Below are 17,852 nucleotides of genomic sequence, written 5' to 3'. Positions count from 1 at the left end.
TAGTATTTTGTGCTAGAATACAGCGTTTTTGTTAGATTAATTAACAATTTTGTCTATTTTAAGCAATGAATCGAATAGGATTAGCTGCCTTTATCTAAAGTGATACATAAATTGCTCTTTTATGCCAGATTAATACGTTTTTAGTCTGTTCGATGTAAGTTTTCTTGTTCAAAGCAAAAGATCGTCTAAAATAAGCCGTTTTTGTTTGAACTGATGAACAATTCAGACTGAGAGTCAACAAAAATAATTTATGTTAATCCAAACTGATACTTTTTGACCCTATAAGAGTCCTATAAGAGTCCGAGATACGCCGTTCTCGTCAAGTCTATAACGTAATTCGTTTTTTTGTGTCAGAATACGACGTTTTCTGTCTGTTTAATATAAGTTTTTAATAATAATAATAATAATAACACTGATAATAATAATAATAATAATAATAATAATAATAATAATAATAATAATAATAATAATAATAATAATAATAAAAATAATAATACTAATAATAGTAATAATAATAATAATAATAATAAAAATAATAATAGTAATAAAAGTAAGCTTAGTTTTCTAAGCAAACATGAAGCTCTTTTTGTGTTATATGAGCGTTTTCTCATTTCTATGCAAGAAATCATCTGTGATCTGTGTTTTTAGGCAAGAAATTGTCTAAAATTAATAACTCATTTTAAAACTGGTATAAAAACATTTACTATACAAAAGTTAATAATAATAATAATAATAATAATAGTAATAAAAAAATAATAATAATAATAATAATAATAATAATAATAATAATAATAATAATAATAATAATGATAATAATACTTATAATAATGAATTTCTTTCTAAATTAAAGCTTAGTTTTTCTAAGCAAAAATGATGCTTATTTTGTGTTATCTGAGCGTTTTCTCATTTCTATGCAAGAGATCATCTGTGATCTGTGTTTTTAGGCAAGAAATTGTCTAAATTAATATAACTCATTTTAAAACTGGTATAAAAACATTTACTATACAAAAGTTATAATCGGTTTTTAATAATAATAATATTAATAATAATAATAATAATAATAATAATAATAATAATAATAATAACAATAATAATAATAATAATAATAATAATAATAACAATAATAATAATAATAATAATAATTAAAATAATAATAATAGTAATAAAAGTAAGCTTAGTTTTCTAAGCAAAAATGATGCTTATTTTGTGTTATCTGAGCGTTTTCTCATTTCTATGCAAAAGATCATGTGTGATGTGTGTTTTTAGGCAATCTAAGCCATTTTATAGTTTTTAATATTTAACAAAAATTTGCTTTAAAATAAAATGTTTGAAAAACTGAAATTAAACTAAATTAATTGTGTCTAACACTTTAGTAGAGGAAAAAGGAGGAGACATAAAAGTCACTAAAGTCTTAGAGTTGTCTTTAGTCGTCATATTAATAACAATAACATTTATAATAACAATACTAGTAGTACTAAATTTGCTTATATGCAAGCGCTTAATTAAAGTAACAGTTTTTTGGTTTTTTGCTTATATCTCGAAAACAGTTACTCCTATCAATTTTTACTTTTTCACCAAAATTAAAGGTGATAAAATTTCCTACAAAATAGTTATTTGCATTTTTCATGTAGAACTAACCATAAGCGAGATATAAGTTTGAAAGTAATTAATAATTAAAAAAAAGTGTTTTAACAGAAAATGTCCTGTGATTTATAATACACTTAATTTATTGGGTCCAATACTTTATTAGAAGAAAAAGGAGGTGACATAAAAGTCACTGAAGTTTTCAGAGTCGTTTTTAAATGCTGCATTTTTGTCTTCGTCTCAAACATTGAAAACTGAATTACATTTTTGTTCAGTTACAGTTACAGTTTTCTTATTGGTTTTTTGCTTATATCTCGAAAACAGTTACTCCTATCAAATTTTATCTTTCTTTCACAATTAAAGCTAATAAAATTTTCAACAAAATAGTTATTTGCACCTCCTTTTTCTTCTAATTAAGTATTGGACCCAATAAATTAAGTGTATTTTAAATCACAAGACATTTTCTGTTAAAACACATTTTTTTTTTAATTATTAATTATTTTCAAACTTATATCTCGCTTATGGTTTGTTCTACATGAAAAATGCAAATAACTATTTTGCAGGAAATTTTATCATCTTTAATTTTGGTGAAAAGTTAAAAATTGATAGGAGTAACTGTTTTCGAGATATAAGCAAAAAACCAATAAGAAAACTGTAACTGTTACTGAACAAAAATGTAATTCAGTTTTCAATGTTTGAGACGAAGACGAAAATGCAGCATTTAAAAACGACTCTGAAGGCTTCAGTGACTTTTATGTCACCTCCTTTTTCTTCTAATAAAGTATTGGACCCAATAAATTAAGTGTATTTTAAATCACAAGGCATTTTCTGTTAAAGCATTTTTGTTTTAAATATTAATTATTTTCAAACTTATATCTCGCTTATGGTTAGTCGTACATGAAAAATGCAAATAACTATTTTGTAGGAAATTTTATCAGCTTTAATTTTAGTAAAAAGATAAAAATTGATAGAAGTAACTGTTTTCGAGATATAAGCAAGAAACCAAAAAACTATTACCTTAATGCAGCGTTTGCATATAAGCAAATTTAGTACTATTAGTTTATTAATGTTATTGTTATTAATATGACGACTAAAGACGATTCTGAAACCTTTAAAGACTTTTATGTCTTCTCCTTTTTCCTCCACTAAAGTGTTAGACACAATTAATTTAGTTTAATTTCAGTTTTTCAAACATTTTATTTTAAAGCAAATTTTTGTTAGATATTATTTATATTCATCTCTATAACTCGCTTATGCTTTGTCCTACAAGAAAAATGCAAATAATTACTTTGTTGGAAATTTTATCAGCTTTAATTTTGAAAGAAAGATAAAATTTGATAGGTGTAACTGTTTTCGAGATATAAGCTAGAAACCAAAAAACTGTTACATTAATTAAGCGCTTGCATATAAGCAAATTTAGTACTATTAGTATTATTATTAATGTTATTGTTATTAATATGACGACTAAAGACGACTCTGAAACCTTTAGTGACCTTTATGTCTTCTCCTTTTTCCTCTACTAAAGTGTTAGACACAATTAATTTAGTTTAATTTTAGTTTTTCAAACATTTTTTTTAAAGCAAGTTATTGTTAAATATTATTTATATCCAACTCTATAACTCGCTTATGGTTGGTTCTACAAGAAAAATGCAAATAACTATTTTGTAAGAAATTTTATCAGCTTTAATTTTGAAAAAAAGATAAAAATTGATAGGAGTAACTGTTTTTGAGATATAAGCAAAAAACCAATAAGAAAACTGTAACTGTTACTGAACAAAAATGTAATTCAGTTTTCAATGTTTGAGACGAAGACGAAAATGCAGCATTATTATTATTATTAATGTTATTGTTATTAATATGACGACTAAAAACGACTCTGAAGACTTTAATGACTTTTATGTCTTCTCCTTTTATCTATACTAAAGTGTTAGACTCAATTAATTTAGTTTAATTTCGGTTTTTCAAACATTATATTTTAAAGCAAAGTTTTGTTAAAGATTATTTATATCCAACTCTATAACTCGCTTATGGTTGGTCTTACAAAAGAAATGCAAATAACTATTTTGTAGAAAATTTTATCAGCTTTAATTTTGAAAGAAAGATAAAAATTGATAGGAGTAATTGTTTTCGAGATATAAGCAAGAAACCAAAAAACTGTTACCTTAAAGCGCTTGCATATAAGCAAATTTAGTACTATTAGTATTATTATTATTAATGTTATTGTTATTAATATGACGACTAAAAACGACTCTGAAGACTTTGGTGACTTTTATGTCTTCTCCTTTTTCCTATACTAAAGTGTTAGACACAATTAATTTAGTTTAATTTCAGTATTTCAAACATTTTATTTTAAAGCAAATTTTTGTTAAATATTATTTATATCTATCTCTATAACTCGCTTATGCTTGGTCCTACAAGAAAAATACAAATAACTATTTTGTAGGAAATTTTATCAGCTTTAATTTTAGTAAAAAGATAAAAATTGATAGGAGTAACTGTTTTCGAGATATAAGCAAAAAACCAAAAAACTGTTACTTTAATTAAGCGCTTGCATATAAGCAAATTTAGTACTACTAGTATTGTTATTATAAATGTTATTGTTATTAATATGACGACTAAAGACAACTCTAAGACTTTAGTGACTTTTATGTCTCCTCCTTTTTCCTCTACTAAAGTGTTAGACACAATTAATTTAGTTTAATTTCAGTTTTTCAAACATTTTATTTTAAAGCAAATTTTTGTTAGATATTATTTATATTCATCTCTATAACTCGCTTATGCTTGGTCCTACAAGAAAAATGCAAATAATTACTTTGTTGGAAATTTTATCAGCTTTAATTTTGAAAGAAAGATAAAATTTGATAGGTGTAACTGTTTTCGAGATATAAGCTAGAAACCAAAAAACTGTTACATTAATTAAGCGCTTTCATATAAGCAAATTTAGTACTATTAGTATTATTATTAATGTTATTGTTATTAATATGACGACTAAAGACGACTCTGAAACCTTTAGTGACCTTTATGTCTTCTCCTTTTTCCTCTACTAAAGTGTTAGACACAATTAATTTAGTTTAATTTTAGTTTTTCAAACATTTTTTTTAAAGCAAGTTATTGTTAAATATTATTTATATCCAACTCTTCAACTCGCTTATGGTTGGTCCTACAAAAAAATGGAAATAACTATTTTGTAGGAAATTTTATCAGCTTTAATTTTGAAAAAAAGATAAAAATTGATAGGAGTAACTGTTTTCGAGATATAAGCAAGAAACCATAAAACTGTTACCTTAATAAAGCGCTTGCATATAAGCAAATTTAGTACTATTAGTATTACTATTTTTAATGTTATTGTTATTAATATGACGACTAAAGACGACTCTGAAACATTTAGTGACTTTTATGTCTTCTCCTTTTTCCTATACTAAAGTGTTAGACCCAATTAATTTAATTTAATTTCGGTTTTTCAAACATTTTATTTTAAAGCAAATTTTTGTTAAAGATTATTTATATCCAACTCTATAACTCGCTTATGGTTGGTCTTACAAAAGAACTGCAAATAACTATTTTGTAGGAAATTTTATCAGCTTTAATTTTGAAAGAAAGATAAAAATTGATAGGAGTAATTGTTTTCGAGATATAAGCAAAAAACCAAAGTGAAAACTGTTACAGTTACTGAACAAAAATGTAATTCAGTTTTCAATGTTTGAGACGAAGACGAAAATGCAGCATTTAAAAACGACTCTGAAGACTTCAGTGACTTTTATGTCACCTCCTTTTTCTTCTAATAGAGTATTGGTCCCAATAAATTAAGTGTATTTTAAATCACAAGACATTTTCTGTTAAAGCACTTTTTTTTTAAATATTAATTATTTTCAAACTTCTATCTCGCTTATGGTTAGTCCTACATAAAAAATGCAAATAACTATTTTGTAGGAAATTTTATCAGCTTTAATTTTAGTAAAAAGATAAAAATTGATAGGAGCAACTGTTTTCGAGATATAAGTAAGAAACTGTTACCTTAATTAAGCGTTTGCATGTAAGCAAATTTAGTACTATTAGTAGTATTATTATTAATGTTATTGTTATTAATATGACGACTAAAAACGACTCAGAAACCTTTAGTGACATTTATGTCTTCTCCTTTTTCCTCTACTAAAGTGTTAGACACAATTAATTTAGTTTAATTTTAGTTTTTCAAACATTTTATTTTAAAGCAAGTTTTTGTTAAATATTATTTATATCCAACTCTATAACTCGCTTATGGTTGGTCTTACAAAAGAAATGCAATAACTATTTTGTAGAAAATTTTATCAGCTTTAATTTTGAAAGAAAGATAAAAATTGATAGGAGTAATTGTTTTTGAGATATAAGCAAAAAACCAAAGTAAAAACTGTTACAGTTACTGAACAAAAATGTAATTCAGTTTTCAATGTTTGAGACGAAGACGAAAATGCAGCATTATTATTATTATTAATGTTATTGTTATTAATATGACGACTAAAAACGACTCTGAAGACTTTGGTGACTTTTATGTCTTCTCCTTTTTCCTATACTAAAGTGTTAGACTCAATGAATTTAATTTAATTTCGGTTTTTCAAACATTATATTTTAAAGCAAATTTTTGTTAAAGATTATTTATATCCAACTCTATAACTCGCTTATGGTTGGTCTTACAAAAGAAATGCAAATAACTATTTTGTAGGAAATTTATCAGCTTTAATTTTGAAAGAAAGATAAAAATTGATAGGAGTAATTGTTTTCGAGATATAAGCAAAAAACCAAAGTAAAAACTGTTACAGTTACAGAACAAAAATGTAATTCAGTTTTCAATGTTTGAGAGGAAGACGAAAATGCACCATTTAAAAACGACTCTGAAGACTTCAGCGACTTTTATGTCACCTCCTTTTTCTTCTAATAAAGTATTGGACCCAATAAATTAAGTGTATTTTAAATCACAAGACATTTTCTGTTAAAGCACTTTTTTTTAAATATTAATAATTTTTAAACGTATATCTCGCTTATGGTTAGTCTTACATGAAAAATGCAAATAACTATTTTGAAGGAAATTTTATCAGCTTTAATTTTAAAAGAAAGATAAAAATTGATAGGAGTAACTGTTTTCGAGAGATAAGCAAAAAACCAATAAAAAAACTGTAACTGTTACTGAACAAAAATGTAATTCAGTTTTCAATGTTTGAGACGAAGACGAAAATGCAGCATTTAAAATCGACTCTGAAGACTTCAGTGACTTATATGTCACCTCCTTTTTCTTCTAATAAAGTATTGGACCTAATAAATTAAGTGTATTTTAAATCACAAAACATTTTCTGTTAAAGCACTTTTTTTTTAAATATTAATTATTTTCAAACTTATATCTCGCTTATGGTTAGTCCTACATGAGAAATGCAAATAACTATTTTGTAGGAAATTTTATCAGCTTTAATTTTGAAAGAAAGATAAAAATTGATAGGAGTAATTGTTTTCGAGATATAAGCAAAAAACCAAAGTAAAAACTGTTACAGTTACTGAACAAAAATGTAATTCAGTTTTCAATGTTTGAGAGGAAGACGAAAATGCAGCATTTAAAAACGACTCTAAAGACTTCAGCGACTTTTATGTCACCTCCTTTTTTTTCTAATAAAGTATTGGACCTAATAAATTAAGTGTATTTTAAATCACAAGACATTTTCTGTTAAAGCACTTTTTTTTTAAATATTAATAATTTTTAAACTTATATCTCGCTTATGGTTAGTCTTACATAAAAAATGCAAATAACTATTTTGTAGAAAATTTTATTAGCTTTAATTTTAAAAGAAAGATAAAAATTGATAGGAGTAACTGTTTTCGAGATATAAGCAAAAAACCAATAAGAAAACTGTAACTGTTACTGAACAAAAATGTAATTCAGTTTTCAATGTTTGAGACGAAGACAAAAATGCAGCATTTAAAATCGACTCTGAAAACTTCAGTGACTTTTATGTCACCTCCTTTTTCTTCTAATAAAGTATTGGACCCAATAAATTAAGTGTATTATAAATCACAAGGCATTTTCTGTTAAAACACTTTTTTTTAATTATTAATTATTTTCAAACTTATATCTCGCTTATGGTTAGTTCTACATGAAAAATGCAAATAACTATTTTGTAGGAAATTTTATCACCTTTAATTTTGGTGAAAAAGTAAAAATTGATAGGAGTAACTGTTTTCGAGATATAAGCAAAAAACAAAAAAACTGTTACCTTAATTAGGCGCTTGCATATAAGCAAATTTAGTACTACTAGTATCGTTATTATAAATGTTATTGTTATTAATATGACGACTAAAGACAACTCTGAAGACTTTAGTGACTTTTATGTCTCCTCCTTTTTCCTCTACTAAAGTGTTAGACACAATTAATTTAGTTTAATTTCAGTTTTTCAAACATTTTATTTTAAAGCAAATTTTTGTTAAATATTAAAAACTATAAAATGGCTTAGATTGCCTAAAAACACACATCACACATGATCTTTTGCATAGAAATGAGAAAACGCTCATGTAACACACAAAATAAGCTCCATTTTTCCTTATTAAAAGTATTATTATTATTATTACTTTTGTTACTATTACTATTATTATTATTATTATTATTATTATTAGCTTTTGTATAGTAAATGTTTTTATACCAGTTTTAAAATGAGTTATTAATTTTAGACAATTTCTTGCCTAAAAACACAGATCACAGATGATTTCTTGCATAGAAATGAGAAAACACTCATATAACACACAAAATAAGCTTCATTTTGGCTTAGAAAACTAAGCTTACTTTTATTACTATTATTATTATTTTTATTATTATTATTATTATTATTGTTATTATTATTATTATTATTATTATTATTATTATTATTATTATTATTATTATTGTTATTATTATTATTATTATTATTATTATTATTATTATTATTATTATTATTATTGTTATTATTATTATTATTATTATTATTATTATTAACTTTTGTATAGTAAATGTTTTTATATCAGTTTTAAAGCGAGTTATTAATTTTATTCAATTTCTTGCCTAAAAACACAGATCACAGATGATCTCTTGCATAGAAATGAGAAAACGCTCATATAACACACAAAATAAGCTTCATTTTTGCTTAGAAAACTAAGCTTACTTTTATTACTATTATTATTTTTATTATTATTATTATTATTATTACTATTATTAGTATAATTATTTTTATTATTATTATTATTATTATTATTATTGTTATTATTATTATTATTATTATTATTATTAAAAACTTATATTAAACAGACAGAAAACGTCGTATTCTGACACAAAAAAACGAATTACGTTATAGACTTGACGAGAACGGCGTATCTCGGACTCTTATAGGACTTTTATAGGGTCAAAAAGTATCAGTTTGGATTAAAATAAATTATTTTTGTTAACTCTCAGTCTGAATTGTTCATCAGTTCAAACAAAAACGGCTTATTTTAGACGATCTTTTGCTTTGAACAAGAAAACTTACATCGAACAGACTAAAAACGTATTAATCTGGCATAAAAGAGCAATTTATGTATCACTTTAGATAAAGGCAGCTAATCCTATTCGTTTCATTGCTTAAAATAGACAAAATTGTTAATAAATCTAACAAAAACGCCGTATTCTAGCACAAAATACTAATTACATTATAGTTTCGACGAGAATAGCTTATTTGAAATGATTCTATGCTTCCAAACGAGTAAATTTTTATTAAACAGATGCCAAACATCATGTTTTGTCCTATAAAGACATTTTATATTGCAGTTTGTATTAAAACAAAATATTTTCGTTGATTCTTTGTTAGAAGCAGCAAACCTAACATTAAAGAATCTGAAAACTTTGTATTCGGACACAAACCACCGAATTTTGTATCAGTTTAGACAAAAACGGTTGATTTTCGACAATATTTTGCTTTGAACAAAAAAATTTATATCAAACTGACTAAAAACGTCTTATTTTAGCACAAAACAAAAGATTTGCGTTATAGTCTTGAAGCTGATTCATGACACAGTTTGGATAAAAACCAATTATTTTTGTTAATTCATTGTTACAAACAAGAAACCTTACATCAAAGAAACTGAAAACTCCTTATTCAGGCACAGAAATTCGAATTACGTTTCAGCCTTTGTTTTGAACACGAAAACTTACATTAAAAAGATTAAAAACGTCTTATTCTGGCTGAAAACTGCAAATTATATATTACTCTAGATAAAAGCAATTTATCCTGATTACTCCTTTACTTAGAATAGAGTAAACTTGTATAAAATTTAATGAAAACTTTAAATTTAGTCTCAAAGAAATAATTTACGTTATAGTTTTGACCAGCACTGTTTATTTCAAACGAATTTATGATTCGAAACTAATGAACTTTTATGGGGCAGATGCAAAACCACATATTACCATATAAAGCGTTGTTTTAAAGCAAAGTATTACCTTTTGCAACAAGAAATTTCACGTCAAAGAAACTGAAAACTTCGTATCCATGCATAAATATCGAATTACGTATCAGTTTAAGCAAATACAGCTTATTTTAAACGATTTCTTGCTATAAACAAGAAAAATTTTATCAAGCATATTGAAAACGTCTTATTCTCGAAAATAAGAGCAAATTATGTATCAGTTTTAACAAAAGCGGATTACTCTGTTTGATTCTATGCTTAGAGTAGAGTAAACTACTATAAAACGTAATGAAAACTCTATATTCAAGCTCAAAAGAACAAATTACGTTATAGTTTTGGCAAAAAAAAATATTTCGGACGATTACATACTTCGAAGTAAGCAAACTTTAATTGAACAAGTGCAAAAGCTAATACTTTGCTTTAAAATAACGATTTATGTGGTAATATGGTATTTTGCATCTGTCCTATAAAAGTTTACTCGTTTCGCTCCATTGAATCATTCGAAATTAATTATTTTAACACAACAACAGCGAAAATAATTTGTTTTTGTTTAAACTGTTACATAAGTCGCTTTTATAAAACGAACTAAGACGTTTGGCATTTGTTTAGTGAAAGTTTTCTCGTTTGGGGGCATAAAATCGTTTGAAATTAACAGTTCTGGTCAAAACTATAACGTAAATTATTTCTTTGAGACGAAATTTAAAGTTTTCATTAAGTTTTATACAAGTTTGCTCTATTCTAAGCAAAGGAGTAATCAGGATAAACAGCTTTTATCCAAAGTAATACATAATTTGCAGTTTTGAGCCAGAATAAGACGTTTTTAATCTTTTTAATGTAAGTTTTCGTGTTCAAAAGAAAGAATCGTCTAAAATAAGCAATTTGTGTCTAGACTGAAACGTAGTTTGATTTTCTGAGCCTGAATAAGAGGTTTTCAGTTTCTTTGATGTAAGGTTTCTTGTTTGTAACAATGAATAAACGAAAATCATTGGTTTTAATCCAAACTGTGACATAAATCGTTTTTTAAAGGCGAAATCAGACGTTTTGCCTCTGTTCAGTGAAAGTATACTGGTTTCAAAGCATAGAATCGTTTGAAATTAACAGTTCTCGTCAAGACTATAACGCAAATCTTTAAAGTGATACAAAGAAATAATTTACGTTATAGTTTTGACCAGAACTGATAATTTCAAACGATTTTATGCCCCCAAACGAGAAAACTTTCAATAAACAGATGATAAACGTCTTAGTTCGTTTTATAAAAGCGATTTATGTTACAGTTTAAACAAAAACAAATTATTTTCGTTGTTGTTGTGTCAAAATAATTTCTTTCGAATGATTCAATGGAGCGAAACGAGTAAACTTTTATAGGACAGATGCAAAATACCATATTACCACATAAATCGTTATTTTAAAGCAAAGTATTAGCTTTTGCACTTGTTCAATTAAAGTTTGCTTACTTCGAAGTATGTAATCGTGCGAAATATTTTTTTTTTCTAAAACTATAACGTAATTTGTTCTTTTGAGCTTGAATATAGAGTTTTCATTACGTTTTATAGTAGTTTACTCTACTCTAAGCATAGAATCAAACAGAGTAATCCGCTTTTGTCAAAACTGATACATAATTTGCTCTTATTTTCGAGAATAAGACGTTTTCAATATGCTTGATAAAATTGTTCTTGTTTATAGCAATGAATCGTTTAAAATAAGCTGTATTTGCCTAAACTGATACGTAATTCGTTATTTATGCATGGATACGAAGTTTTCAGTTTCTTTGACGTGAAATTTCTTGTTGCAAAAGGTAATACTTTGCTTTAAAACAACGCTTTATATGGTAATATGTGGTTTTGCATCTGCCCCATAAAAGTTCATTAGTTTCGAATCATAAATTCGTTTGAAATAAACAGTGCTGGTCAAAACTATAACGTAAATTATTTCTTTGAGACTAAATTTAAAGTTTTCATTAAATTTTATACAAGTTTACTCTATTCTAAGTAAAGGAGTAATCAGGATAAATTGCTTTTATCTAGAGTAATATATAATTTGCAGTTTTCAGCCAGAATAAGACGTTTTTAATCTTTTTAATGTAAGTTTTCGTGTTCAAAACAAAGGCTGAAACGTAATTCGAATTTCTGTGCCTGAATAAGGGGTTTTCAGTTTCTTTGATGTAAGGTTTCTTGTTTGTAACAATGAATTAACAAAAATAATTGGTTTTTATCCAAACTGTGTCATGAATCAGCTTCAAGACTATAACGCAAATCTTTTGTTTTGTGCTAAAATAAGACGTTTTTAGTCAGTTTGATATAAATTTTCTTGTTCAAAGCAAAATATTGTCGAAAATCAACCGTTTTTGTCTAAACTGATACAAAATTCGGTGGTTTGTGTCCGAATACAAAGTTTTCAGATTCTTTAATGTTAGGTTTGCTGCTCCTAACAAAGAATCAACGAAAATATTTTGTTTTAATACAAACTGCAATATAAAATGTCTTTATAGGACAAAACATGATGTTTGGCATCTGTTTAATAAAAATTTACTCGTTTGCAAGCATAGAATCATTCCAAATAAGCTATTCTCGTCGAAACTATAATGTAATTAGTATTTTGTGCTAGAATACAGCGTTTTTGTTAGATTTATTAACAATTTTGTCTATTTTAAGCAATGAAACGTATAGGATTAGCTGCCTTTATCTAAAGTGATACATAAATTGCTCTTTTATGCCAGATTAATACGTTTTTAGTCTGTTCGATGTAAGTTTTCTTGTTCAAAGCAAAAGATCGTCTAAAATAAGCCGTTTTTGTTTGAACTGATGAACAATTCAGACTGAGAGTCAACAAAAATAATTTATTTTAATCCAAACTGATACTTTTTGACCCTATAAGAGTCCTATAAGAGTCCGAGATACGCCGTTCTCGTCAAGTCTATAACGTAATTCGTTTTTTTGTGTCAGAATACGACGTTTTCTGTCTGTTTAATACAAGTTTTTAATAATAATAATAATAATAACAATAATAATAATAATAATAATAATAATAATAATAATAATAATAATAATAATAAAAATAATAATACTAATAATAGTAATAATAATAATAATAATAATAAAAATAATAATAGTAATAAAAGTAAGCTTAGTTTTCTAAGCAAACATGAAGCTCTTTTTGTGTTATATGAGCGTTTTCTCATTTCTATGCAAGAAATCATCTGTGATCTGTGTTTTTAGGCAAGAAATTTTCTAAAATTAATAACTCATTTTAAAACTGGTATAAAAACATTTACTATACAAAAGTTAATAATAATAATAATAATAATAATAATAATAGTAATAAATAATAATAATAATAATAATAATAATAATAATAATAATAATAATAATAATGATAATAATACTTATAATAATGAATTTCTTTCTAAATTAAAGCTTAGTTTTTCTAAGCAAAAATGATGCTTATTTTGTGTTATCTGAGCGTTTTCTCATTTCTATGCAAGAGATCATCTGTGATCTGTGTTTTTAGGCAAGAAATTGTCTAAATTAATATAACTCATTTTAAAACTGGTATAAAAACATTTACTATACAAAAGTTATAATCGGTTTTTAATAATAATAATATTAATAATAATAATAATAATAATAGTAATAATAATAATAATAATAATAATAAATATAATAATAATAGTAGTAATAAAAGTAAGCTTAGTTTTCTAAGCAAAAATGAAGCTTATTTTGTGTTATATGAGCGTTTTCTCATTTCTATGCAAAAGATCATGTGTGATCTGTGTTTTTAGGCAATCTAAGCCATTTTATAGTTTTTAGGCAAGAAATTGGCTAAAATTAATCACTCATTTTAAAACTGGTATAAAAACAATACTATACAAAAGTTATAATCGGTTTTTAATAATAATAATAATAATAATAATAATAACAATAATAATAATAATAATAATAATTAAAATAATAATAATAGTAATAAAAGTAAGCTTAGTTTTCTAAGCAAAAATAAAGCTTATTTTGTGTGTTATATGAGTGTTTTTAGGCAAGAAATTGTCTAAAATTAATAACTCATTTTAAAACTGGTATAAAAACATTTACTATACAAAAGTTAATAATAATAATAATAATAATAATAATGATAATAATACTTATAATAATGAATTTCTTTCTAAATTAAAGCTTAGTTTTTCTGAGCAAAAATGATGCTTATTTTGTGTTATCTGAGCGTTTTCTCATTTCTATGCAAGAGATCATCTGTGATCTGTGTTTTTAGACAAGAAATTGTCTAAAATTAATAACTCATTTTAAAACTGGTATAAAAACATTTACTATACAAAAGTTATAATCGGTTTTTAATAATAATAATATTAATAATAATAATAATAATAATAATAATAATAGTAATAATAATAATAATAATAATAATAATAATAAAAATAATAATAATAGTAGTAATAAAAGTAAGCTTAGTTTTCTAAGCAAAAATGAAGCTTATTTTGTGTTATATGAGCGTTTTCTCATTTCTATGCAAAAGATCATGTGTGATGTGTGTTTTAGGCAATCTAAGCCATTTTATAGTTTTTAATATTTAACAAAAATTTGCTTTAAAATAAAATGTTTGAAAAACTGAAATTAAACTAAATTAATTGTGTCTAACACTTTAGTAGAGGAAAAAGGAGGAGACATAAAAGTCACTAAAGTCTTAGAGTTGTCTTTAGTCGTCATATTAATAACAATAACATTTAAAATAACAATACTGGTAGTACTAAATTTGCTTATATGCAAGCGCTTAATTAAAGTAACAGTTTTTTTGTTTTTTGCTTATATCTCGAAAACAGTTACTCCTATCAATTTTTACTTTTTCACCAAAATTAAAGGTGATAAAATTTCCTACAAAATAGTTATTTGCATTTTTCATGTAGAACTAACCATAAGCGAGATATAAGTTTGAAAGTAATTAATAATTAAAAAAAAGTGTTTTAACAGAAAATGTCTTGTGATTTATAATACACTTAATTTATTGGGTCCAATACTTTATTAGAAGAAAAAGGAGGTGACATAAAAGTCACTGAAGTTTTCAGAGTCGTTTTTAAATGCTGCATTTTTGTCTTCGTCTCAAACATTGAAAACTGAATTATATTTTTGTTCAGTAACAGTTACAGTTTTCTTATTGGTTTTTTGCTTATATCTCAAAAACAGTTACTCCTATCAAATTTTATCTTTCTTTCACAATTAAAGCTAATAAAATTTCAAACAAAATAGTTATTTGCACCTCCTTTTTCTTCTAATTAAGTATTGGACCCAATAAATTAAGTGTATTTTAAATCACAAGACATTTTCTGTTAAAACACATTTTTTTTTTAATTATTAATTATTTTCAAACTTATATCTCGCTTATGGTTTGTTCTACATGAAAAATGCAAATAACTATTTTGCAGGAAATTTTATCATCTTTAATTTTGGTGAAAAGTTAAAAATTGATAGGAGTAACTGTTTTCGAGATATAAGCAAGAAACCAAAAAACTATTACCTTAATGCAGCGTTTGCATATAAGCAAATTTAGTACTATTAGTTTATTAATGTTATTGTTATTAATATGACGACTAAAGACGATTCTGAAACCTTTAAAGACTTTTATGTCTTCTCCTTTTTCCTCCACTAAAGTGTTAGACACAATTAATTTAGTTTAATTTCAGTTTTTCAAACATTTTATTTTAAAGCAAATTTTTGTTAGAAATTATTTATATTCATCTCTATAACTCGCATATGCTTGGTCCTACAAGAAAAATGCAAATAATTACTTTGTTGGAAATTTTATCAGCTTTAATTTTGAAAGAAAGATAAAATTTGAGAGGTGTAACTGTTTTCGAGATATAAGCTAGAAACCAAAAAACTGTTACATTAATTAAGCGCTTGCATGTAAGCAAATTTAGTACTATTAGTATTATTATTATTAATGTTATTGTTATTAATATGACGACTAAAAACGACTCTGAAGACTTCAGTGACCTTTATGTCTTCTCCTTTTTCCTCTACTAAAGTGTTAGACACAATTAATTTGGTTTAATTTTAGTTTTTCAAACATTTTATTTTAAAGAAAATTTTTGTTTAAGATTATTTATATCCAACTCTATAACTCGCTTATGGTTGATCCTACAAAAAAATGCAAATAACTATTTTGTAAGAAATGTTATCAGCTTTAATTTTGAAAAAAAGATAAAAATTGATAGAAGTAACTGTTTTCGAGATATAAGCAAGAAACCAATAAGAAAACTGTAACTGTTACTGAACAAAAATGTAATTCAGTTTTCAATGTTTGAGACGAAGACGAAAATGCAGCATTATTATTATTATTAATGTTATTGTTATTAATATGACGACTAAAAGCGACTCTGAAGTTTTTGGTGACTTTTATGTCTTCTCCTTTTTCCTATACTAAAGTGTTAGACTCAATTAATTTAGTTTAATTTCGGTTTTTCAAACATTTTATTTTAAAGCAAATTTTTGTTAAATATTATTTATATCTATCTCTATAACTCGCTTATGCTTGGTCCTACAAGAAAAATACAAATAACTATTTTGTAGGAAATTTTATCAGCTTTAATTTTAGTAAAAAGATAAAAATTGATAGGAGTAACTGTTTTCGAGATATAAGCAAGAAACCAATAAACTGTTACCTTAATAAAGCGCTTGCATATAAGCAAATTTAGTACTATTAGTATTATTATTATTAATGTTATTGTTATTGATATGACGACTAAGAACGACTCTCAAAACTTTGGTGACTTTTATGTCACCTCCTTTTTCTTCTAATAAAGTATTGGACCCAATAAATTAAGTGTATTTTAAATCACAAGACATTTTCTGTTAAAGCACTTTTTTTTTAAATATTAATTATTTTTAAACTTATATCTCGCTTATGGTTAGTCCTATATGAAAAATGCAAAATACTATTTTGTAGGAAATTTTATTTTTTAGTTTTTCAAACATTTTATTTTAAAGCAAGTTTTTGTTAAATATTATTTATATCCAACTCTATAACTCGCTTATGGGTGGTCCTACAAGAAAAATGCAAATAACTATTTTGTAGGAAATTTTATCAGCTTTAATTTTGAAAGAAAGATAAAAATTGATAGGAATAATTGTTTTCGAGATATAAGCAAAAAACCAAAGTGAAAACTGTTACAGTTACTAAACAAAAATGTAATTCAGTTTTCAATGTTTGAGACGAAGACGAAAATGCAGCATTCAAAAACGACTCTGAAGACTTCTGTGACTTTTAAGTCACCTCCTTTTTCTTCTAATAATGTATTGGACCCAATAAATTAAGTATATTTTAAATCACATGACATTTTCTGTTAAAGCACTTTTTTTTAAATATTGATTATTTTCAAACTTATATCTCGCTTATGGTTAGTCCTACATGAAAAATACAAATAACTATTTTGTAGGAAATTTTATCAGCTTTAATTTTAGTAAACAGATAAAAATTGATAGGAGTAACTGTTTTCGAGATATAAGCAAGAAACCAAAAAACTGTTACCTTAATAAAGCGCTTGCATATAAGCAAATTTAGTACTATTAGTATTATTATTATTAATGTTATTGTTATTAATATGACGACTAAAAACGACTCTGAAGACTTTGGTGACTTTTATGTCTTCTCCTTTTTCTTATACTAAAGTGTTAGACACAATTAATTTAGTTTAATTTCAGTATTTCAAACATTTTATTTTAAAGCAAATTTTTGTTGAATATTATTTATATCTATCTCTATAACTCGCTTATGCTTGGTCCTACAAGAAAAATACAAATAACTATTTTGTAGGAAATTTTATCAGCTTTAATTTTAGTAAA

Source organism: Tribolium castaneum, chromosome 2 (genome assembly GCF_031307605.1).
Source record: "Tribolium castaneum strain GA2 chromosome 2, icTriCast1.1, whole genome shotgun sequence".
Classification (NCBI taxonomy): Eukaryota; Metazoa; Arthropoda; class Insecta; order Coleoptera; family Tenebrionidae; genus Tribolium; species Tribolium castaneum.
This window is presented reverse-complemented; position numbering follows the sequence as displayed.